Below are 25090 nucleotides of genomic sequence, written 5' to 3'. Positions count from 1 at the left end.
AAAATGACAAAAATGAGAGGGAAACTTTTGATTTTTAATCTGCCCTTATATTACCTCTTGGTAACTCACAATTTTAAAAGGACTTTGTTGACAGTGTCATCATGATGTTTAAGTTTGCAGAGGATGTGAAGAGAGAATGGATTGGAAAGTAGAATTAAAAATGATTTCAGCATGTTTGCAGAGTGGGCTGATCCAAATAACTAGAAATTTAACATGACATCTTTAAAGTCTTCGACTTAAGTCTAAATAGCAAACCACACACGGATAGGATGACTTAAATAGCAGCATATGTTTTAAAAAAAGGTTTAATTAGCCCTCCAATATACACCAATAGAATGATCTGGCAGCCTAAAAAGTCATTGCAATCTGGAATTACATTTGTAGGTGTTAGTCATTTCTGTTTGGCTAATTATAGCTTATTGTATTTTCCATTCTAGCTGTTGGCAACCACTATGATAGGCTGGAAAAACCATTTGGCTTTTCTCTTGCTATTGTAAATAAATCTAAAATATTTCTAGTTATTGTTGTACGGGAAAGCTATTAATTATACATATTTAAATATTCCAAAATTTAGCCATTTTATTGAACTCTTACTATTTCCACTAGTTTTTCAGTGGGTTGCATTAGATTTTTAAAATATAGAATCATATCATTTGCAAATAATGACAGTTTTGCCCCATCCTCTCAGTATTTATAAATATTCTCTTAAAAATGTCATTATAAAGATGTGGGATATATATAAATATATGTGATTCTGTATATATATGATATATATATATCACATATATATGATTCTATATATATATCACATATATATATATCACATATGATAGAATACTGCTCAGTCAACAAAAAGAATGAAATCTTGCCATTTGCAATGATATGGATAGAGCTAGCGTGTGTTATGCTAAGTGCAATAAGCCAATCAGAGAAAGATGAATACCACATAATTTCACTCATGTGGAATTTAGAAACAAAACAGATGAACATTCAAGACAGGGGATAAAAGGAGAGACAAACAAATCAAGAGAGATTCTTAACTATGAAGGACAAACGTGGGTGGGGGATGGGATATATGGGTGATGGGTATTAAGGAGGGCACTTGTTAGGAAGAGCACTGGGTGTTATATGTAAATGGTGAATCACTGAACTCTACTCCTGAAACCAATATTGAACTGTATGTGAACTAAATAGAATTTAAGTTACAAAAAAAAAAAAAAGAAAATGTCATTATACTGATTAGAATCTTCAAAAGAATGTTGAATGGTGATAGCAGGCTCTGGCTTGATATAGTTCTAATATTTCATTATTAAGTATGAAGTGAGCAGTATTAATATGTGTGACTTAGACATTCCCCTCAACATTTGTTTCCAACTTTTTAATATTACAGATAATAAAGAATATTTGTGCTTATATCTTAATATGCATGTGCAAACCTTTTTATAAAACACATTCCAAATTTCTGTGTCTAAGAGTATGCAAATTTCAAAATTTGATACACATTGGCAGTTGTTTGCTATCACTATTCACATTGCTCTAGAGGTTATAAACAACATAATAAGATTTGAAACATTAAAAAAAAATTTGTGTCAGTCATCTGTTGCTGCATAATCAATCACCTCCAAATTTAGTGGCCTAAAACAATTATTTATCCCTTCTTGCAATTTTATCAGTTGGGTGGGCAGTCTTTCTATCGGTCTTGGGCATAGAGGTGGCTCTATGTCAAAAGTTAAGAGGTAGGACGGGTGGGTCAGGATGTCTCAGTGTTTGTAGGATGCTTCTTTACAGGGAGAAAGCATCTATTTCCCCGTATTTGGGAGAAGTGGATTGCCTGAGAGATGAAATATTTTATATATTTTTTGAGCCTTTACTAACATACTTTCTTTTTCCATAAACAACCATTCGAAGATGTGCCACACAAAATTCATCATTGATGCAGTCTGTGACCCAAATTATGATCCCAAAGAGACTGGAGATAAAACCTAAAGAAGTGGCTGATAGTGTTTTACCAAATGCAAACTGAGTATGGCTGGAATGATTTGACATGTTCTGACTTGCTACTAGCACAAGGGGGATATGCTGTAACAATCAGCAAAGATTCATCTCTCCTTCCTCCCAAACTTTGCAGCTGTTGGACATTATGTCTTGGTTAGGTCCTATGACAGTAAAACTTTTTTAACATTTTTCTCCAGATGGCTTCTGTAAGTTTGGGTTGAAGAAAGCTACCTCTTTAAATTCTGCTCAAAGTCAGTGCCACTGTGAAGGGATGTCCAAACTCTCTGGTTACTATTCTAAATTCTATTGTCCTTCAGATTTCAACTTGGAAATCAGCTATCCTCTATTAATTTACTTACTCAACATGTATTTATCAATTGTCTATACTTTGTGTCATGCAATGGTGTTAAATATGAGGAACATGATGTCAGAAAAAACAAATTTAATCCCTGGAGCTTAAACTTTAGTGGAAGAGACAATTAGTCACTCAAATACACATTACTCAAGCAAAATTAAGAGGAGGGTGCAAAGAAGTCTTCCTTAAAGAAGCGACCCTCAGTTGAGCTCTAAAGGAAGCTTAAGGGTTAACTAGGCAGAAAGAAGAGTGAAGAGGGTCTCAGGTTTATGTGCAAAGTTCCCGTGGTTGGGGGATAGCAGTACCAATGTGGAACACATTTAAGGCTGAAATGGTGAAATAATGGCAGGGTGGCCTTGGTATGGAATGCTGCTGGAGAGACCCTGGGATCTGAGTATGTGAGGCATTATCTGTTAGGTTAAATGGTATTGCTTTTATTCTAAAAATAACAGAAAGCTATTCGTAGACAAGATTAGATGCTTTTGACCTTGCATTGTAATTGTCTTTTATTTATTGTTCTGCACTTATGCTTCATCAGGGCAGGTTCTATGCTGTTTCATTTTAACTCAGATCCTGAAACACTGCTAAGCACAAAGTAATTGTTCAACAGTTTTGTTGAATTAATGAATTATTAGCAAGACCTTCTTGATGAGTGATCTGAAACAGGGCTTTATAGTCAGGGAAGATGAGTGAGGCTGATGAATGTGACAGTTCAGGAATTGGCTACTTGTGTGGGTGAATCAGAGGGCATGATAAGAAGGCTGGAGGTTAGTTAATGGGTTAGGCAGTACAAGGAAGATCCAAGTAAGGCTTTGGGCAGCTCTGACTCTTGGATGAATGAGACTTATTCTGGGAACGTCCTCCAGACTCTATAAAGTTGTAGAAAAGGAGTTTTGCCTTCCACCTAGACAAGAAGGTACTCTGACAGCTTGTTTACCGGGGTTGGGCATATACCCAAAACTTGGCAAGTCATGTGGGTTGTTAAATCATCACTTCAGGGTAAGAGAGGCCATCTCCCCCTATTTTCCACTAGTTCTGAAATTATTTACCTTTGGTTTTGATGTGGCTGAGGGATACCATTTCAAAACCACTTATGTGACTCTGCCATTGTTCAGCTCTTATCATCTGCACAGGTAATCATGGGCTCTGTGTATCACAGGGGTTATTACTATCAGTAGTAGTGGTAATAGTAGTAGTTGCAGGAATAGTATGGCTGTTATGAAACTAAAATGAACTTATGTAAATGTAGACCTAATTTGGTTATAAACGGAGACAACCTAGCTGTGAGTCCCCCGCCTTGACCAACTAGACTGTGAATCTATCTCACACCAGGTCTCTTCAGAAGTTGCAGGTAAAAGGACTTCACAAGGTGGGGTTGCCATTCTTCCAGGCAGCCAAGAAAGTAGTGCCAGTTGGAGAACAAAGTGCTGGAGGCAGTCCATGGCCATCTGTGGACTGAACTACCGCTTTTGTCTAGGAGGTTAGAAACGGTGGGGGTGTGTACGAGCTTCCTGAGACTGGGAGCAGCCTGCAGACAAGCTTTCCCAGACTGCAGCCAATCCTGTGGAGTTCCTGGTGGGGGGCCCACCTGAAGGGGAAGCCACCCAGAGCACACGCGGGAGAAATGTAGGAGAAATTATATCTGGTAGGATGCTTTGCCTAAATCTAACAGAAACCCTAAGGCAAAGCAAACCCCTACAGCAAAGCAAAAACACTAAGGCCATTTTTGGTCGTTCAGATTATGCAACTCAGAGGCAGACTTTGCATACTGATTAGGCCTCTGACTGCATCTCCTGGCAGTTTTCTCTGCTCTTTCCCCTCTGGCTTTGTCCTTAGGGTCTTCTTGCTTGTGAGGTTTCTGTTCATAGTAAGGCCTTCCGGTTCACACAGCAGGAAAGGGAGAAAACAACAATCACCGCCCAAAGGAAGACAAATTCTTCGGTCGGTCGAATTCCGTCAGCTCAGTTTAAAGGCTCATCCGCGACTTCTAGCAATTTCTAGAATACTATCGGCTTTTTGAAATAAATCTGGGTTCTTGGCTCACTGATTAGCAAAAGGGGTACCACGATCGGCTCAGAGGCATCCTTGCAGCTAAAGACAAGTTCTGCTGAATCACGCGCTTGGCATGGGGAGGAGGATATATACTTGAGCAAAACGTGCTTCCGTTAGGGAAGACAAAAGGGCCAACGGATGCTGAACGAGCAATGGCGGTAAAATAACCGCCGCTCATGCTCCCTCAAAGCGTTCGAATACACTAACCGTTTGGGCGTCTCTCCACTTCGCGCTACTTCAGCTTCGCGAGGCGCCACTGAACGACGACGCTTCCCAGCATCCCCCGCTCTAGCGTGCGCGCGAGTAACTCCCGCCCAGCTGATGCGCCTGCGCGAGATTTGAAAAGGGGTCAAAGGTGGGCGAGATTTTGAAAGGAGTGGGCGAGGATTTGCTTTTCCCCCGCCGGGTCGGGGGCGCTTGTGTCTCGTAAGCTTGGGAGTTTCCCCGGTGGCATCTGAAAGTTGGCGGCGCCTGGCACGGAGGGCAGGGAGGGGGCCGAAGAGAGCGAGCGAGCGAGCACTCCAGAAGGGTAGGTGACAGCTTTAACAAGCCAGGGCACTTATGCGGGAGGCTTGGCCTCTGTCGCTAGAGGAGTAGGTCTCCACACCCGCCCACCAGAATCTTTTTTTTTTTTTAATTTTTTTTAATTTATTTATGATAGAGAGAGAGAGAGAGAGAGAGAGGCAGAGACACAGGCAGAGGGAGAAGCAGGCTCCATGCAGGGAGCCCAACGTGGGATTCGATCCGGGGCCTCCAGGATCGCGCCCTGGGCCAAAGGCAGGCGCCAAACCTCTGCGCCACCCAGGGATCCCCCGCCCACCAGAATCTTAAAAGTTTACCCAGCGGCCGTCACAAGGTTCAGTTGCCTTATACCGTCTAGATGGTCGCAGCACCACATTGCTGCCCCAAGGCCCGGTCCTTGAAAATAATTTCTACTGTGAAAATGGTGGGCACAACGGACACTCCAGGACCGGGCAGGGGGTGGGGTGGCGAGGAGCTTCCTGTTTCTTGCTGTGGTCCGGCTTGCAGGTCGACTCGAGGCACGTCCCCTCCATGACCGCCTCCCCCAGACTGGCACAGAGCCGTTGTGGGGGACTCGTGGAAGCCTTCAGAGACAGGTCGAGATCGAAGCTTCGTGGGTAACTCAAGGCAAGTGGTGGGAGCAGTGGGGTTTCTGCTGCAGTGGCTGCGTCTGGGGGTGAGACCGGTTGCGTTGCTTCTGGCTGCGGGACGTCAAAGCTAATTCCCTGACCCTCATAGAAATCATTGTAATATATCTCTCGGCTGTGTGGACAAACTAGATTCTGTGGTGTTGTGTTCAGCCCGTCCGTCATTCAGCAAATAGCGTGCACAACACCAGAAAGGGACTTGTTGGGGATCCCTGGGGGGCTCAGCGGTTTGGCGCCCGCCTTCCGCCCAAGGCGTGATCCTGGAGACCCGGGATCGAGTCCCGCATCGGGCTCCCTTGCAGGGAGCCTGCTTTTCCCTCTGCCCGTGTCTCTGCCTTTCTCTGTGCATCTCTCTGTGTCTCTCATGGAAAAATAAATAAATAAAATCTTTAAAAAAAACAAAAACAAAACAAAACAAAAAAAAACCTAAAAGGGACTTGTTTGTTCCTTAGCAGTCCTTGTACCTTTAGACAAACAACCCCAAATACGAGTTTGTCGCTTATCTATGATTAGTTATTGATCAAAATCCCACTCTCTGTGACAGGGAAAAGTTTCAGAGCTCAGATTGGGGTTTCCAATGGTAAGTAACCTTTTTTTTTTTTTTTGGATTTTTTTTATTTTAGAGAAAGAGAGAGAGTGGGAAAGATCATCGCAAGCAGACTCTGCGCTGAACATGGAGCCCATGAAGAGTTCGATTTCACTCTGAGATCCTGACCTGAGTCAAAATCAGACTCAGTTGTTTAACCGACTTCACCACACAGGCACCCCTGGGAACTAACTGCTTGACCACATGAAACTTTAGAGGTGATGAAGAACTTTAGGAATACCTTTGTCAAAAAATAATAAAAATGGAAACAAAAGGTGCCTGGGTGGCTCAGTTGGTTAAGCGTCTGCCTTTGGCTTAGGTGGTGATGCCAGGGTCCTGGGATCCCGCTCTGCATTGGCTCCCTGCTCAGTGGGGAGTCTGCTTCTCCTTCTGCCTGCCACTCTCCCTGCTTGTGCTCTCTATCGAATATGTTTATATTTAAAAATATTTTAAAAAATATTTTTTTAAAAATGGAAACAAAATCCATAAAAAATACCATTCACAATATGCCTGGTGCACTGGCCACAAGATGGGACATTATTTATTTAGCTTTTTTCTAATATACCTAAATGTTGATTACATTTCTAGCAAAGAGAAACACAAACTCAAAAGTCATGCATATGCTTTTCCTAAGTGTATTTGATGTATTAAACATGACATAAAATTAAACATATTCAAATTGAATGAATCATTTTAATGTTTAATGAAATGCTAGAGTCTCCAGTGTAAGATTGTAAGATGGCAGAGTAAAGCCTGACCTTGAAACCTTCCTGCCAGCAAACCCAGCAGTTGAAATAATATGTGGATATATCAACCCACCAACCAAGCAAACACACTGAAGGTGAAGGCAGCGAATTGCTCTAGTAGCTAAGATTTTTAGATTTAGCAAACAATAATATAGGATGCCCCATTAAATTTGAATGTCAGGTAAATGATAAAATGATAACATTTTTTTATTTAAAAAAATTTCCCCAATATTTGGGAAAATAATTATACTGTATTTTTCTGGCAATCCTACCAATAGCAATCGAAGGGAGGAACAGGCTGGTGGCTGTGAAAGAGTAGGACCAAGTTTTCTGAGAATTAGCAAATTTCCATGCAGCTCCCAACTCCTCTTTCTCGCAACCATTATAGGGAAAAAGATGACCAAAATTCTAGATAATCCCATTAATAATCCTCAGTTTGACAAAAGGCAGAAAGCAGGGTGTAGGCAGCTTAGAAATGAAACAATTTCACAGAGGTAGAATGCCTTCTCACTATCTCTATGATCCCCTCCCTGCAGAGAGGATAACCACTGGAGTCCACCATGCTGGAGCCCCTGCTGGCTGGAGAGGAGAAGCATGCTTGGTGTGCCATCAGTGAGTAATAATTTAGCCAAAGAAATGAAATGGTCTGAGATCTGGATTAAGCCAGTGTCTTGCTGTGAGAGGTGGGGGTAAGTGGGTATAGGTGGAAACAGATGAAACAAGGGCAGCCATGGGTTTGTCAGTAATAGTTGAAGTTGGGGGAGGGGTATATGAGGTTCATTAATCTAGTCTTTTTTTTTTTTTTTGGATGTATTTTAAATTTTCCATTATAAAATTTAAAACCTTACCAAATAGAGGACAACATATACCCATTGGGAAGAAGATGGAAAAAGTATAAGTAAGACAATTTCCTGGTCTCAGCTGAATTCAGTAAATCTTGCCTTCAAAAAAATAGACATTTTACTTAAAGCTATCAAGATATTCTTCAGAAGAAAGAAAATGATAATTAACCAAATCAGGAGATAGAAATGGGGAGAAAAATAGGAAGAAGAATAATTTATGGAGGGGGGGTTGTTAGATACTGTATAATGTAAAATAAGAAATAGAGGTCTAAGTATAAAACTGAAAAAGACAGACAATGAGCAGACTATATGCTTAAAAAGCAACCCAGGTAAACAAACCTTTCGTGATAGTCCTTTTGCTGAGTAGGAGTAGGGGACGACAGCCTGATCACTCTTCGGTCAAATTCCCCATCAACTTTTCTCTCATGGTAAAATGGAGATTTCCTTTCTTTTTTTCCAAGATTTTATTTACTCATGAGAGACACAGAGAGGGAGGCAGAGACACAGGCAGAGGGAGAAGCAGGCTCCCCACAGGAGTGGGGGACTCAGTCCCAAAACCCCAGGATCACTACCTGAGCCAAAGGCAGATGTTCAACCACTGAGTCACCCAGGCAACCCAAAATGGAGTTTTTTCACTCTGTCATTTCTTCCACCTTTATTAGATGGTACTCTTCTGTAAAGAAGAATGTCCTTTATCAAATAAAGCTCCATTTATACTGAAGTACAGTTCATTCATGAAAGGCAGGGTATGTATTTAATTCTTTCCTTTAGTTGCCCATTTTCAAAGTAAGGAGTCTATGGCTTAGTTAATGTAGTCTAATAAGAAATGGTCGGTTCCTTCCCTCCTTATCTCTCTCATTGCCTTCATCCATCCTTCCTTCTTTCCTTTCCTCCCTCCCTCCTTTACTTCTTTCCTTCTTTCTAGGAGCGGCAGACTTTCCCTCTCTTTTTTTTAGATGTATATGAACTCAGATTTTATTTATTTTTTATTTTTATTTTTTAAAAAGATTTATTTATTTATTTATTTACGATAGAGACAGAGAAAGGCAGAGACACAGGCAGAGGGAGAAGCAGGCTCCATGCAGGGAGCCCGACGTGGAACTCGATCCCGGGACTCCAGGATCGCGCCCTGGGCCAAAGGCAGGCGCTAAACCGCTGAGCCACCCAGGGATCCCCTGAACTCAGATTTTAAATGTATTTAATTGGATCATATCCTTGTTGCGATTTTAATTAGAACAAATCAGTGGTACACTTTTTTTAGACCACCAGGGAAATCTGTGGATTGGGCATTAGCAAATAATAAAGGATTACTAATAATTTTGTCAGATGTAATAGTGATACTGTGTTTAGGAGAAAAAAATGTCTCATTTTTAAAAGAGATCAATACTGAAGTTTGGGGGCACCTGGGTGGCTCAGTTGGTTAAGCGTCTGCCTTCAGCTTGGGTCATGATCCGGGAGTCCTGGGATTGAGCCCCACATCCGGCTCTTTGCTCAGCTGGGGCTCTGCGTCTCCCTCTCCTTTGGCTTGCCTGTGCTCTTGCTCTTGCACTTTTTCTCTCTCTCTGTCAAGTAAGTAAATAAAATCTTAAAAAAAATGCTGAAGTTTGAATACTTGATATTTGCCTTAATTACTTCAGCAAAGATAAAAAGATAAAAGATAGAGGAGCAAATGTGGCAAAATTGTGACAATTTTTAAATATGAGGGAAAGGTATATGGGAAATTGTTGTACCATTCTCTCTTCTTTTGTGTATGCTTGGAAGGTTTCATAATACAATTTTTTAGAAGCTTAGATTGAAAACATACACTCAATCCATTTTATTAACAAAGATCACCATGATATATTAAGGGGGAAAAGAAATCAGTGTACATTTTTTAAAAGAGGAAATAAGTATTTCTTTGTGTTTGTGGTTGTGGCCAACAAGAAATGAACTGCTTTAAGTAAAAGAAGTCAGACAGAGAAGGACAAATACTATATGATTTCACTTACATGTGGAATCTAAAAATAAAGGAAATGAACAAGCAGGAAAACCAAATAGACTCTTACATACAAAGACAAAGTGGAGTTGCCAGAGGCGAGATGAGTGGGGAAAGTGGGTGAAATAGATGAAGGGGATTAAGAGGTATAAAAGTCTAGTTAGAAAATGTCAGAGAGATGAAAAGTGCAGCACAGGGGATATAGTCAATCATGGTGAGCACTGAGTAATGTATAGAATTGTCAAATCAATGTGTTGTACACTTGAAACGAACATACCATTTTATGTCAATTGTACTTCAATAATAGTAATTTTAAATTTTTTTTTTTTATTTATTTACGATAGTCACACACACACACAGAGAGAGAGAGAGAGAGAGAGAGAGGCAGAGACACAGGCAGAGGGAGAAGCAGGCTCCACGCACCGGGAGCCCGACGTGGGATTCGATCCCGGGTCTCCAGGATCGCGCCCTGGGCCAAAGGCAGGCGCTAAACCGCTCCGCCACCCAGGGATCCCAATAATAGTAATTTAAAAAAAAATGAGCTGTTTAAAGCATCTTTCTGAATTGTGGCAGGTAGCCTAAAGTCCAGACATCCAGCAGATGGCGCTCTGTGCCCATTTATTGTGGTGAAGGATGCGCTCCACACTTTCTGCTTCCCAGTGTAGATGCAAACCCCGAGCATTCTACAGTGTCAAAATCAACACTTTGTTTTCAGAATGAGCATCTGCCTTAGAAATGACCCAGCTGTCCTTTTGGATTTGGAGTTTGTCTTTCAGTTGTGCCCCAAGTTTGGGTCTAATTCTGTAACATGATTCACCTGAAATCTGGCAGGAGTGTGACACAGTGGCAAGAGCCCTGGATTGAGCACCTGCAGCTCTTATACTTGGTGACTTCTGGCAAGGCTCTTAGAGCCTCAGGTTTCTTGCCTGTAGACTACAGGTGTTGGACCAGATGATCATTAAGATCCACTTCTTCCCTCACTTTCTGTGACTCTGGGGTTCTGCTTCCAAAATTCAGCCTTCCCTGGGAGGGGACATGAAAGACACCAAAGAAGTATCTTTGATGAAAGCAAGTTAGTGGATGGTGAACCAGTGTAGCAGAGAGAGCACAAATAAGAGAGTAGCGGGGGAAGCAACAATGAAAGAAGGTGGTGCAAGCCCCAGAGATTGGACTCTGAACTTTAAGAAACTGCAGAGCCAGCTATAACTATTTAGTGAGTGGCAGAGGAGAGATTCAAGACTATTTCTGTCTCTGAGGCCCATTGCTTTTCCCTACAGCATGAAGCTGCCATCCCCCCTCTCCCATTCCCAGGGAATGTGGGTTTTGTAAAGTGAACTAAGGCAGTGGGGACCATGGGGCAACACAGCTATTTCTTTTCCTGCCAGCAGCTCTACTCCCCTCTGTAACTCAGAATCTAGCGTCAACTTTCTCCTCTGAGTCTCTTTTCTGCTCTCAACCCCTCATCCAACCTCTCTTTCACAGGATAGTTCAGGTTTAATTCTCAGATCCTTCTGAGAAATGTTCTTCCTTCCTTGACTTACTCTTTGCCTTCTCTCATTGTTGATATGGAATCCCATAACAGATTCAAGTGGTGTGCACCAGTTCAGGGATGGGAGGTTTAGAGGGATACTTCTGAGCTGTCACTAGAGTGTCCTGATGATAGTGTGCCCCATATATGGTGGTGGCTGGTGTCTGTGAACAAGCTAGGTGGCATCTCAGAACATTTGAAATTTGTCTTTATGTTTCACTGATCAGATTAGATCCCTTTCTAATTTTCTACTTAACTTCTGTGATGTTTATTATCTGAAAGAACCTTTGTTCATTGTTTTTAAATATTGTTTGTTATCTTTTCATGTCCTGTCTCATGCCATCAGCTATTCTGTGTGCACCTTGGTTATGGAAACTGTTCTGTTCAGAGCTACACTTAACACAGTTTTTGCACACTGCAGTGCCTTTCACTTGCAGGCGTACAAACAAGTGTACTTGGATTTACTCACATCTAAATTTCCTTTAGTGTACTTTTCCACCTGGGAAAATTCCTGGTTATTCTAGAATGGATTTCAGTTTGACCTTTTAAGTCCTTTTTTTTTTTTCCTCCCACATTTTCATTTAATCATTTTGCAGCTTTTCCCAATTTTCTTCACATGATGATATTGGCTATAAAAGGAGATGAGACCAACTCATTTCTGTTTTGCTGCCCCTAACTAGTAGAGTTTGTGGGTTAAGTGGAGGGGAAGGTAGGAGGAAAAGGTGGCAGCTGGTGAAAATGAAGTTTCTGAATAATTTGGAGTTTGTTATTCATGTCCTTTTACGTGGTAGATGAATAAATTAAGATGTAAAAACGAAGTTAGCATTTTATGATTCTATTGTTTCTCATTAAATATGAGGCTTAGCTACATGCAAATGCACAAGGTGTCATTCTTTCATTGTCATTCTCTGCTGAAAGAAGAGGCCAGCTTCTGAGCCATATTCCAGAAAGAGCACTCAACACTTTAGTGGGTGGTAGGTATGCAGGGCAGTCTGCTGTGTTCAGAATGGGTCACAAGGCTGGGCAGAAAAGGAGGCAGGTGGCTAGATGCAGTCTGTGTGGTATTAGATTGTGGTTTCTGTGTTCTGAATCTGTGCAGCATGTTATCTTGAAAAGGTTCTCAGTAAGTCGCAGTCAGAGGCCAGGAAAGCTACCTCATGGGTTTCACTGCTGATCGAGTCATAGACATTAGCCATCCTCGCTAGGGTGACAGAACAGAGTGTCAGGGCCATTAGTCTTCATCCTGTTTTCCCTTCCACTCAATAAATGTTTGCATAATGATGAAATCCAAGAGTCACTCCTTCTAGCACATTGGGAAGAGGACATCTCACATCCATTCCTGAGTCAGTTCTTTAAACTTGAAAATACTGCCTACTCAAAGCTGTGTCTGGAGCTGACTTTATTGGGGGGTTTTGAAGTCACTGAGGCAGTTCAGAGCAGGATGTCTGAGCGCACAGTCACAAAGAAGCTCATTTTGAAATTGAACACTAAACACACTGTCCTTTGCTCACTCATTTTCCCTAGGTAATCTTTCTTCACAGACCCCCTACCTGCTACTGTGCTGTTCTTCCCCTGACATCTCTCCTGTTTTCTTTGGATCCTTCCATTTCTGGGTTGTGACCTGGCACTCCAACAGCCCTTCATTCCACAGAGCCATTTCATTCTCCTTGTTTCCAGTTTTTCAGAAGCTCATCTTTCTGTGAGCAAATGGTGCGGGGAAGTGCTTTGTTAATAAAATGCCATCCCCCTCAGAGAAAGACGTAAGGAGACAGAAATAGTTGCCATTAGTTGAGCACGTGTATGTGTGGGCATGTGCCTGAGTTCCCACTGTGCCATACTCTCTGTGTATAGGGTCTTGTGATAGATATTTTAGAATAACATTTTCTAAGCTTTTTTGGAAAGACATATGGAAAATACAGTAAGGAACATATTTTACTTCACCACTCGTGAAATAAATATAAACATATAGGTGTGCGTATATTTACATACATATGCATATATGTGTACATGAAACAATGGCTTTGTTGAAAGGGCTGTGTTCTAATATTTTGTATTCTATTTTATTTGTTTTAAAAAATATAGTCCTGACCCCCTCACTTGATTTCAGAACCCATAATGGGTCATTATCTGAAGTTTGAAAAACATTGCCTTGAGATACACTGAGGTCTGTAAAACGAGGATTTCTGCTCTCATAATCTCCACAACTGCATTATACATTGCCAGCTTCCTTGCTATAATTCAGTAGGAATAAACTTCCATATCCTGCTTTTAGCAAGTAATCCTGAAAAGCTAATACAACCCCAACCTTAAGTCACGCTACCTGGACCGTCCTCATAAATAACATAAATCAGCATTTGAAGACTTCAGTGGCAGCTTTTATTCTGGAATTTCTCAAACCAATGTTTAAAAAAATAAATGATTTAGTATAACATGACAGCAAATGTGGGAAGTGGAGGCAACAACTATCTCTCATCATATACTTACTTTGTTAACATTTAACTATAGCCTTTAACTATTTAACTATAGCCTTTCTTGCTATGCATATCCAAACTTGTTATTGTGGACCTTTTTTTTTTAAATGCAACTGGGAAACTTGTTACTTTTGTTACCATCTCAGGCAAGAATAAGAATCCACACAAAGGGACTCCCATGTACGCAGAGGAGCACACTTGCACATGCACTAACACACACACACACACACTCTCAAAGAATGGAGAATAAAAGTTTCACTGCTTTAATATTAAATCTCACTTTTCTCACATTTCTTAGGTTTTCACACCTATAGTCTGGCTAATCTATTTCTAGGCAATTCTCAGCAGAAAAAATTATGAAAGTGATAGCTGGATTGTAATGTGTGAAAAAGCTCTTAGCACAGATTTGAATACATTTGGGGAGGGGTAAGAGTATCCTAGATTGTCAGAAAATAAAGAGACGTGTTTTATTTTTATTTTTTAAAAATATTTTATTTATTTATTCATGAGAGACAGAGAGAGAGAGAGGCAGACACACAGGCAGAAGGAGAAGCAGGCTCCATGCAGGGAGCCCAATGCGGGACTCGATCCCGGGTCTCCAGGATCACACCCCGGGCTGCAAGCGGCGCTAAACCGCTGTGCTACCGGGGCTGCCCAAGAGATGTGTTTTAAATAATGACTTCCACATACCAGCCTTTGAGAGTATCTTCCATAATTATCTTAATGGTTCACCTAAAGCGGGGGGAAATACTAAATTATTTCTGAGGATAGGGTAAGTCAGAATTAGGTGAGATTTCTAGGCCCTGTGTAAAAATTTGAGGCCTGAGTTAATTGCTGTAGTATTGTGTAATGTTTCAGTCATGTGCCTAGTATTTCTTTTTCTAATGAATAGAACCACTTACCAGTGACCTACACTCCTATTTTATAGAATATTTTTCACTTTTCATTTAGTTGATATGTATGTTCTTTGTAGTTTGGGGCATTGGTCTTCGTGATCTTTTATACTAGATAGGGGAAAGGGATTTTATTTCTGGGGAGTGATGCTCACTGCTTGGAGCTCTTGAAGAAGATGAAAGGGGATCTTGATCTTAAGGCAAATACCTAGAGTTAAGATTGAAGATGGCAATTCCAAGCTGGTATAAAAGAGATAGCATTTTTGCAAATGTAAAATGAATAATTTAAACTTTCTACTTAAATTATTTTCTTGTTCCATTCCCTTTTTAGCCTAAGCCATGAAATTTACCCGTCCATAACAGGAGAGGATGATGCAATACAGAAGAATGCTAGATATTAGTTATTGAAAGAGTGATATAGGGGGCTGGGTGGGGGAGAGAGAGAGAGAGATTGGGGGTAGAGGGAGATGAAGATGGGAGGGGGGAGAGAGAGAGAGAAGAAATAGAAAGCCCCCCCACACACACACATACGTGCTAGGCTTAGAGAACTTGAACATAGAATTTTAGAGTGGTATAAAGAATGGTATAAGAGTAAGCAGGAAGAGAATGTGGGAAAGGGTCTCCTCTTGGACCTAAGGGGTGGTGAGAAAGAGACAGAGAAAGGAGACAACTCTCTGTTCCATATGGTCAGCCAGAGTACAGATGATGTTATTAGAAATTTGAGAGAATACCAACGTTGGAGGTGATATATTCAGCTTTTTATCTGGGACTTCATGAAGGGTGCCCTCTACCTATTTGTGATAGTCTAACAGAATAGTGTAGCCAGACAGCAAATCTAGTTGGACTCTTGTCTCTCTCAATTCCCGTGTGGTATAGATGTTAGGTTTAAAGTCAGAGAATCTATCTTGGGCAACCTCACACCCCTGCAGGGTCAAGGTGACCTCACAGTAGAAACTGAAAGTGGAATGAATACCCAAGCCTGGGGAACCACATGGAAGATGTACCAGAGACTTAGCATGGTCTCTAGCCATTGAAAGCCAAGAGAAATGAAGCTGAATATTTTAAAATGTAGCATATTAATACAAAGTTTGAGGTATAGTAAGGCCAACAGATCAGGACAGGCTAGCCATTGAAAAGATAGTTATGGTTTCTAAGGCGGAGGGCATGCATGCCATTGGGAGCTACACAGGAAAGCAATGAGGTTAATCAGGAGGCAGAGAGGAAGAGAACTATTGGCAGTCAGTAACCTTTTTTGTGGTTTCTGTGGGAAGGAATAAGCTATTTAAGTTTGGGATTGGCTCTGAGTAATTTCAGCAGGCTCTGGGGCATTTGGGGCTGTGCCTAGTTGTCTGGGACCTGGGCCTTGGATAATTAGGTCAGGGGTATAGTGGCCCAGAGTGTGAGAACCCAATAAAGGTGGTGGGTATGGACTCTGGGTTTTCTTGTTTGTGTTTGAATACCCCCACTCCCCAAGAGGAAGAGTCCTCTCTAGAGAGGGTGCAGTGTGGGCAACAGGTAGTCAAAAGGTCAAGGCAGGATAACTCAGGCATATTATTGGGTTGTCTAGAACAAGATGTTTTGGCATATGCACATAGGATAGATGTTAAAGCATCAAGTTTACGGAAGTTAGAAATGTGATTGGTTAATATACTGAGCCAATAGTAATATTCCACCAGACCCTGGCTAAGTCAAGAAAGAAAGGCCACACATTTACAGCTGCAAATAGCAACAGTGGAAACCAGCAGAGTGCTAGAGGATGGTCAGGTCAACCATGTTCCATATGGATGCCAAATATCAACTTGGAGTGGAGTGGTAAATGTAAATAAGAGAAAAGACTGAGTACTTTTACCCAAAAAGCGAATATACCTAGTAAAAGTTTGCCTTATTTATTAGATTGGATGGTAAGTTAACTGAAATTAGACTATGCCCCCATACACTGGGGTCTATGAAGGAGATCATGTCAGTTGGAAACAACACATGCTGTGCTTTTGCTGAGTAGTGGAGGTTGTTGTGAGTGAATTTGCAGTCCCATTGCAATGATGACATTTCTTTCACCTGAACCCTTATAGTATTAAGGTAGTTTTTTATGCTGGGAGAGAGTTGGAACCAGAGAAAAAATTGAAATCTAGGGCTAGAAAAAGAGGTCTTCTTTTCTTGTTCATAAAGAATCATTTTAGAGTTAGGCAGATGATACTGATACCTAGCTCTCATTGTGTTATGGGGCTCATGGTACCAATGAACTCTTCTAGAGTTCTGTGAGCTTAACTAATACTTGGCCTTCTTTTAAATAACTACAGGACCCGCAAAGGCCTTACATACTAAAAAGAGGCTTGGGGACTCTTTACATTATTAACTAATACTCATTACATTATTTAATTTTTTTAAAAAATATTTTATTTATTTATTTATGAGAGACACAGAGAGAGAGGCAGAGAGAGAAGCAGGCTGTATGCAGGGAGCCCGATGTGGGACTTGATCCTGGGCCTCCAGGATCACGCCCTGGGCTGAAGGCGGCGCCAAACCGCTGAGCCACCCAGGCTGCCCCTACACATTACATTATTAATTCCATTCCAGTTTTTAGGAATCATTAGCCACTTTATTGTTTGAGTTGGTAATATTTTGCACAGATACCAAGATTAAAACATGTTATCTCCTTTCTTAATTACCTTCAATACATGGTGAGTGCCTATTACGGGTTCGGCATTGTTTTGAGTACTGAAGATGAGAAGATGAAGAAGATGTGGATATGCCCTTAAGGAGTATAATGAAGAATCCAGAAAAAGCAATTATCAAAATGGTAGAAGAGACTGTTGGATTCTAAAGGGTGTGGTTTTGGAAACTTGAGAATGACTTTCTGGAAGAGAGGTTATTTAATCTGAGAAAGGGACAGTAGGAATCAGCCAGGTGAAGAGTGAACAGAAGAATATGAAAAGATCTAAGGAGAAAGCATTAGTTCTTGAGAAGTAAAAGAAACCCTATTGAAACTTGTATAACTACACTAGTATTAGTATAAATTGGCTTCCATGGACTATCATATTGCCAGAAATATTCCCCAAATCTTGTGTGTGACTCACCCAGCTGTCTGTAATTTGGGCACTGATAGACCTAGGCACATACTTTAGCTTTGAAACATTAAAGAATTTATTTAATGTCTCTGAGCTTCTGTTTCTTCAACTGTAAAATGAGGATTATAACTTCTTTGAAGAATTATGAAGATTGAGGTAAGTATGAAGAGATCATGTATATTTCTCCTCTTTCTGTACTTCAAACAGTTGATGGAATTCCTTGGCTTTTTGACATTTTTCCTAATTAGGAGATATTACTAGATTTTATCCCACTTTTTAAGCTTATAACATTTAATAGGAGAGGTTTTTTTTTTTTTTTTTTTTTTTTTTTCCCCTTTCCTGTATAAATGCCAAAGTAAACTTCAAGAGTAGGGACCAAAGGGGTGATAGTTTTTTTTTTTTTTCACAAGTGATTCTTAGCAGCTAAGACAAAAAAGTGTTACCTCTGAGGGTTAAGTCATCAAAGGACAGAGGAGCTACTTTGGAAAAGGATCAGAAATGGAATAATGGGCAGAACTCTTATTTGTCACATTCTTGGTGTTTCATGACCTAGGGAGACAGTGACAATTAGTTATAGCATTCTCCCTGCAAGCTGAGATGAGGCTTCAGAATCCTCAACATTGCATTTCCGAGGAAGAAACTAAGGAAGCAAAGACTTCCTTGGGGGAAAGAAAGATTTCCTTTTCCACGTAGAGGTGTTGTCTTCAGGTTAGAATCTGTTTCCATGGAACAGCAGCCTAAGGGGCCTATTGGGCTGAGTTGCTGTTGGGTGGGTTCCCACCTGATCAGATCAATACTTGGAGCATTTAAGATTATGGAGCATGTAATGGGGGATTTTTTTTGGTTATGATTTTGTTTGCTTATTTATTTATTTTAATTCTGAAGCCTAATTTTTCTGGTGCCTAATAAAAATTAAAACCTAGTTTATAAGTAAAGCCTCAAAAAAAGTCAGGAAATTATGACAAGTTATAGTATTGATACCACATTTCAAATTATAGTTTATTAGAAGAAAATTTCATAGACCAAGATTCCATTTTTCTTTCCTATTCATGAAGGTAACAATCTTATGATTGCATTTTTTATTCTTCCATGAGTGATTAGAACAGATGGCAAAGTCTTCACAGGCTGATCCTGATTTATAACCTCTAGTTTCAAATGAACATGGGTCAAAATAATTTAATGATTATTACTCTATTCTTCTTCACCAGGAAACTACCAAGAAATTCTATAAAAGTGATAGAAACTCTTGCTAATTGTTTAGCGTCTTCATTTTTAAGTCTTTAAGGTCACCCTAAGTTATTATTCACAAGTTTAGACATTAGGAAACATTCACATGAACAAGTCAGGGACCCAGGCCTCTCAGAGGAAATGCTAATATTTTTTTTCTATTCTTTGTGGAATTCATTATAATTTAATATTTCATGTATTTGGGAAGAAGTATAACACACCCTGTAATATTCTAATGATATGCACTGTGCATTATCATGCTCCCAGAAGTCATGATTTGCCTAATCCTCAGTTGGCCAGGTCAGGGATATTGCAGAATGCTTCCTAACAGGTGCCCATTAAAGTCTGTGTGCTCTCAGTGGATCTTATCTGTTTAGTGCCATGGTCAAACTAGTGACTTGCCATGGAAAAGATCATTTCTAGCCTAAACAGTCATATTAAATAAAATATGTAATTTACCTGGAAAAGTTGAAAATGGGGGAATGTATGTTTTATTTTTGAGAATGTTGGAACATTTACAAAATCAACCCGATTATTACATTTTTCACACCACCATTTGCAAAATGTTGAGGTACAATGAAGGGCTATCTCTGTGTGTATATTTAATTAGTATTCATGGTACCTATTGCATGTTAGTTACATCCTAACTAGGTTTATAGCTGTTTCAGAATAGAAATATTGATATTATTTGATTTTTGCTTATTTTTTCCTGAAAATTACCTTCCCTGTTGTCATACTAAAATTTTTTTCTGATGTTTGCCTATAATTGTGGGAATATTTGGCGTTTCCTCCCTCTTTTCTCTTTCTCTTTCTCTCAACAGAGATTAAGTTAGATAAGTGCTTCTAGGTACGGCTACAAAGAGGAATCAGTTCATGGACACAGAGTACTGTAATTGTAAGCCATAAAGTGAAGATTGCTTTGAAAGGGTTAATCTAATGTGCTCAGGATTTTCAGTATGACAGGGCTGTTTTAAGATAAGCTCCAAACCATTGTGACTTAGATTATTGTCCTGGTGCCAGATATGTTGCCTTAAGGGTTATGTGACACTTCTTCCAATTAACCATGCTCCAGAAGTAAGGCTGATAAACTTGGGTCCTGGTCTGTGCAGAGCAACTCTGGGTAGGTGTCCTCCCATGGAGGGGGCAGCAGGCTGCTGCTGGTGAGGGCGGGGCTGCTTGGGAAAGGCCAGCTACAATCATAATGCTATGAAGCAGATTGTGCACTAACTGAGGCAGGATGCCAGAACATCGCTTAATCTCTCAGACCCTTATTTTCTTCATCTCTCAGCAAGATATACTTTTCCTTCATATCACTTATCACAGCTATACACTTAACTGTGTGATATTTAATACTGTTGGTCACTTTCATAAGTTCCAGATGTACAGGGATTGTGTGTGTTTTGTTCACCTTGCATAACCCAGTTCCTAGCACAGAGCCTTGCATAGAATAGGTGGCCAGTAAATATTTACTGAGAGTACAAAAAAATAAAGTGGAAAATAATAACGAAGGTTTTTTAAAATGAAGATTAAGAAGTATTAACTATTTTTAAATGAATGCATGAATGAATATAAAATGCCTGGATGCTCTCTGGCTCAGAGTGAGTACTTAATAAATGGTCATGAGTTTCAGGTTAAATCATCTATGAGTTATTTAAGGGTAAATATATAAATTAAAGACTTTTAAAACTTCTTGATTACTTTTTGTCTAATATCATTCAGTGACATATCAATATCACATAAGCCAACATTTTTACATGTGTCATCATTAGAACAGTGTTTATCCTGAAAAATAGGGACAATTTTTAGGGTTATTTGGTCTTTAGCAGGTGCAGAAATTATCTGGTATTAGAAATAGAAATGCTTCTCTTATGAAGATATAGAATGAGTTCAAATATTCTGAAAGTGAATCATTTTACATTTCTAGTTACACAACATAAAGCAATGAAAGCCCTGAATCCTGTTGTATGATTTAGCAATCAACTGGGAAATCTGTGTTCTGATGCAAATTTTGGGCATCAACTTCTACTCACCAAATCCCATGCACTTAGACTGAAAAATCAATTCATAGACAGAACCATCACACAGAACACTGAAGCATTCTCTAACTGGTCTAGCAATCTTTCAGTAATAATGATTGCATAGAAAATTCCACAGAGGGCTGTCTGTTGAGGATTTTCAGCTGTCAGGACTCTCAGCAGCTGGGGACTAAGCCCTTCAATCCGCCAGCAAAGTCTGGGTCACTATAGAAGATAGGATGGCAAGACTGAGAATGGTTGACTGGTGTGCCTGGTGTGTGGGTGGTGACTGGCAGTGGCTGGTGGCTGATGATGAGAGGGACACACTAGCTACTAAGTCTCTGCCTAGCACTAATGTAAGAAAAATTAGAGTAGGTTTGATTTGGAAAGATGTAGCCATAGGCATCAGGTCTAAAAATAGCCATCTTTATCATTTTCTTCTGTCACTGTATCTCTTGCAGTGAGTGGGTAGGATGGGGATTGGCCTAAGTTTACACAGCATTTGATGTAATTTTTTACTTTCTAGGTATCTCTCACAGTTAGTTTCCTTTGTTGTGGCTTCTTTTTCCTCTTGAGTTACAGAAAATTCCCAAGTGATCTTTTCTCTGATGATTCTCTTCTGCATTTTCCCCTTTTGGGGGAAAGTTTTTTTGTTCAGGGACTCTTGATTCATTCAGAATCCCAAGAGAAAATCAAAGGCATACTCAAAATAGGATAATTCAAGGAGAGTTTACTTATGAAAGAACTCATATAAGTGTGAGTGGAGTCTAGGGGAAGCTCAAGGGGTGGTGTAGGGCTAGTATAAGTGTCACTGTCTGAAGAGACAGAGGTGGGAGAGGATACTGGAATCTAGAAAGAGAGCAGGGGATAGATACACTAGTGGTAACCTGTGAAAGGCATGGGCATTCTGAGGCAACCTCACAGGGAGGGAACCTAGGGAGTAAACAGTTTGACTTCACTTTCTTACCTCCCTCCAGTCTCCTGTTGGCAGAACCCAAGGTAAAGCCAAATGGTTCCATGATTTATATTCATCTGCACAGATCAGGCTCCTAGAGCAGACAGCAGGGTGAAAAAAGGTGGAAAGTAGATTTGGCAGGGTAAATAAGATATCTGGCAAAATTCCCACGTCTATAGTTTTAGCCCAACTATGTTATTTGAAGCTTGAAATCCAGGGCACTCAAAATACCTTCCTTCCAAAACTAGTCCTCCTAAAAGTGTTCATTTCTATTAATAAGGTTAATTTTTGTACTTCCTTAGGTTTATAAACCAAAGGCTTTTTTGAGGTCAACTCATCTCTTTCATTAAATGCTGGATTTGAGGGCACAAGCTGTACTTTATCCATCTTTGAATCTTCCATAATGTGGAACGATGTTTGCCTGAAGTATCTAAGACATATTTGTTCAATTTTCCTGACTTAACTGGCTCAGTTTATTGCTAAGCAGAATAACTGTAACCTCAGAGATTTGTATTTTTCACTTAATTGTTGCAAGGTTGCAAAACTGGCAGTTGCAACAAAAGGCAGCCAATGGGTAACAGTATCAGGGAGAGCACAAAGGACTCCCACTCAATCAGGTTGGAGAGGGGGGAAAGGAGAAAGTGAGCAGGCCTCAGGTGCTCAGTAAGTAGCTGGCAAATGAGGTTCCCCTGGCTGTTACATAGGAAGGAGACTATTTGCTCTTTAAAAATGATTTTTTTGTATTACCTAATCTTTTATTAATTTTCTTTAAAGATTTATTAGAGGGGTGGAGGAGGAGCAGAGGGAGAGAAATCCTTGTGCAGACTCCCCATGAGTGTGGACCCTGAGGTAGGGCTCAGTCCCAGGACCCTGAAATCATGACCTGAGTTGAAATCAAGAGTCAGATGCTCAACTGACTGAGCTACCCTGTCTCCCCTTTCATTAATTTTTTTAAAGTACATTTGAAAGCAGAGAACTCTCTTGTGTCTGTGACCCCAGGATAGTTTTGAGATATTTAGCTTACCTACTTTTTTTTCTCATCTTTCTTCCAGATGTCCTTGTTGTGGCCAAGATTGCAAATCCGAGAAACCACCAAGGAGCCGACACTGATGCAAGTGCATGAGGGTTTTATTTGCAAGCTTGAGCTTGGGTCTAAGTGTACCCAACACAGCAGAGTAGGGACTTGGACCCCGGGGTTAAGAGGTGTAGCACTTTTATAGGGGCCAGTGGCCAATGAGATTGTAACCCACACAGAAAGTTGCATAGTCATGTCGGCCCCCACACAGGTGGCCAGGTGAATTACAATTTACCCTATAGTGACCGTTTGAACTAGCCTATCACTCTGGTCAGAATTGCCGTGCATGTTTGGTGGGCAAAAGGCAGGGTTTACATTCTTTGGCGGTTAGGGGTTCCCTATTCCTATATGAGCCGGTTTTGGGTAAGGGTGTGCTCAGCGGCTTGACTAGGGTAGGGGAGTGCCTTAAGCAATAAGCAGGTCATGTGGGGGTTTTACATGAGATGGCGGGTGTAGCACAAAATGGAGTTAGTCCTGCTCTGCTTGTCCAGGGGTAGGGGATTTTTGTTAATTTCCTTGTGTCCCACAGTCCACATTCCCTCAGAATGTCATACTGCCCAGCCCCCAGCCGAACCCTCTTTGGATCAGTATTCTGTGCCATAAATTGCTTTCTTCACTAATACAGAGGTATAGATTTAGTGACCAATTCCAGTGGAGGCTTTAGCACATAGATGGGGAAGTAATTTCACCCAGAGGTGTATAAAGCCTTAAAGGGCCTCTTAAAAGTTAATAACTATTATTTTTAAAAATGGCTTTAGATTTATAGAAAAATTGAGTAGAAAGTTTGGAAAGTTCCCATAAATTCCCTTCTTCCTGCAGTTTCCCTATTAACATTTAGTATTAGTGTGGTACATTTGTTACAGTTAATGAACCAACCCTAATAATATCGTTATGATACTGATGTGTTGATCCAGTATTGATACATCATTACATTACAATTAATGAACCAATATAGATATATTGAACCAGTACTGATACCTTTTACAATATTGACCCAGCAATATATTACCAATAGTTTATTCAGATTTCATTCAGTTTTTTTTTTCATTTTTTTTTCATTCAGTTTTTTAAAAAGATTCATTTATTTATTTCAGAGAGAGAGAGAGAGAGAGAGAGAGCAGAGGAAGGGCAGAGGGAAAAGAAGAGAGAATGCTCAAGCAGACTCCCCACTGAGCATGGAGCCAGATGTGGGGATTGATCCCAGAACTCTGAGATGATGACCTGAGCTGAAGCCAAGAGCCAGCCACTTAACTGACTGAGCCCCTCCAGGCTCCTCAGATTTCATTCAGTTTTTACTCAATGTCCTTTTTCTGTTCCAGGATCCTATCCCATCCAGACTGGTTTCTTTCATTTAGTAATAGGCATTTATTTTCTCCATGCCTTTTCGTGTCTTTGCAGCTTATTTTTTTCTGAATAATGTTTTTTTTTTGTACTGATGTAAATAGTTTGTTTATAAATGCACCTATTGAAAGACTTGCTTGGTGGCTTCCAGTCTATGGTCTGTGGTCAATATGAGTAATGCTACTATAAATATTTATGTGCAGGTTTTTTTTTTTTTGGATATGTTTTCAACTCAATTGAGTAAATACCTAGGCGTGTGATTGCTGAGTTGTATAATAAGGTTATGTTTAGCTTTCTTTTTTTTTAATAATAAATTTATTTTTTATTGGTGTTCAGTTCGCCAACATACAGAATAACACCCAGTGCTCATCCCATCAAGTGCCCACCTCAGTGCCCAGCACCCAGTCACCCCCCACCCTACGCCCTCCTCCCCTTCCACCACCCCTAGTTCATTTTCCAGAGTTAGGAGTCTTCCATGTTCTGTCTCCCTCTCTAATATTTCCTACCCATTTCTTCTCCCTTCCCCTCTATTGCCTTTCACTATTATTTATATTCCCCAAATGAATGAGACCACATAATGTTTGTCCTTCTCCAATTGACTTATTTCACTCAGCATAATACCCTCCAGTTCCATCCACATAGAAGCAAATGGTGGGTATTTGTCATTTCTAATGGCTGAGTAATATTCCACTGTATACATAAACCACATCTTCTTTATCCATTCATCTTTCGATGGACACCGAGTATCCTTCCACAGTTTGGCTATTGTGGACATGGCTGCTAGAAACATCGGAGTGCAG

General features: G+C 40.3%; 1 long non-coding RNA gene across 5 annotated transcripts in view; it reads left to right on the top strand.

Annotated features, from left to right (window-relative positions):
• Positions 1 to 4715: 4715 nt before the first annotated feature.
• Positions 4716 to 25090, top strand: part of LOC140636591 (uncharacterized) — a 75113-nt gene continuing 54738 nt past the window's right edge. For 2 of the 5 annotated variants that reach the window (XR_012033799.1, XR_012033804.1), the window contains exons 1-2: positions 4729 to 4931; positions 7440 to 7515. This is a non-coding gene — a long non-coding RNA (uncharacterized lncRNA). Of the gene's footprint in view, positions 4932 to 7439; positions 7516 to 25090 lie in introns of all 5 variants that reach the window. The other 3 variants (XR_012033802.1, XR_012033803.1, XR_012033800.1) reach the window with 3 other exon arrangements.

This window comes from Canis lupus, chromosome 7 (assembly GCF_048164855.1).
Source record: "Canis lupus baileyi chromosome 7, mCanLup2.hap1, whole genome shotgun sequence".
Classification (NCBI taxonomy): domain Eukaryota; kingdom Metazoa; phylum Chordata; class Mammalia; order Carnivora; family Canidae; genus Canis; species Canis lupus.
Note: the sequence above shows the minus strand (reverse complement) of the source record. Positions and strands in the feature narration are given on the sequence as shown.